This window comes from Vicugna pacos, chromosome 10 (assembly GCF_048564905.1).
Source record: "Vicugna pacos chromosome 10, VicPac4, whole genome shotgun sequence".
Classification (NCBI taxonomy): Eukaryota; Metazoa; Chordata; class Mammalia; order Artiodactyla; family Camelidae; genus Vicugna; species Vicugna pacos.
Window position 1 is genome coordinate 36,385,382 of NC_132996.1, and position 961 is coordinate 36,386,342.

Genomic DNA, 961 nt, shown 5'->3' on the forward strand with positions numbered 1-961 from the left:
TTTCATGTCTGGGTTGGTGGGGGTGGTTCTCTGTTGGGTATTGTCCTGTGAGTTCACGCAGCCTGCGATCAATCTACACTCATCAGCTTTCCAGAGGTGATCATATTTGGGAATGCCCGCCCAGACTAACAAAATCTCTAAGAAGTGGGAATAAAATCCGAACACTGTTTCACTAATTTCTAAGGAGCGGTACTCCTGACGGTCGAATCCGTCATTGTGTGGACCTGGCCAGCCAGCTCCTTAGGAGCCAAGTTATCAATGGGGGCTTGTGAGTATGAGAACAGAATGAGGGAGTTATGAATAGGAAATTTGTTTTGTTTTGTTTGTTTTTTTATGGAGGTACTGGGGATTGAACCCAGGACCTTGTGCTTGTTAGGCACGTGCTCTACCACTGAGCTATACACCTCCCTATGAATAGGAAATGTTAATAGCATCAGACCCTGGAAAACTGATGCTCTCGTTCCCCCAGTGATGACAGGCCTGTCCAGTGGCTTGGGCACTTACCCCACCGGGCTGGGCACCATGTACTCTGGATGCTGTTTGGAAAGCGCTGCTTCTCTCTGTGCTTCTGTGGCTGCCCAGTCTCTCGACTCATGCTCACCTCTAGATATGGCCATACTGTTCCTCAGTGCTTCTCTGGGGTCTGGGAGTCATTTAAGCTGATGATGATTCTGATCAGTTGTATGGGAATCTGAATTTCAACCCTCAAAGACTCACTTCCAAGTCCCGTGCATTCGTGCATGCCTGAGTATGTGTGTGCATCTGTATCCATGTGTGTATGTGTATGTATATGTGTGTGTGCATGTGTGTGTCACTTACTGTCATGTATGCTCTCTGCCTTCCCTTGAACGTAGCTCTCCCTGACCCCAGCATAGTGGAGAGGACCATAAATAGTATAGCAGGAACAATGCCAGGCAGTAGATACAGCCACCACCTAAACAGATCCAACTCCTGCCCTTGT

At 48.1% G+C, this 961-nt stretch overlaps 1 non-coding gene across 1 annotated transcript; it reads right to left on the minus strand.

Annotated features, from left to right (window-relative positions):
* Positions 1–334: 334 nt before the first annotated feature.
* On the minus strand, positions 335–408 carry TRNAV-AAC (transfer RNA valine (anticodon AAC)). Its single transcript has one exon. It is a non-coding gene; the product is annotated as a tRNA-Val (tRNA).
* Between the last annotated feature and the right edge of the window lie 553 nt (positions 409–961).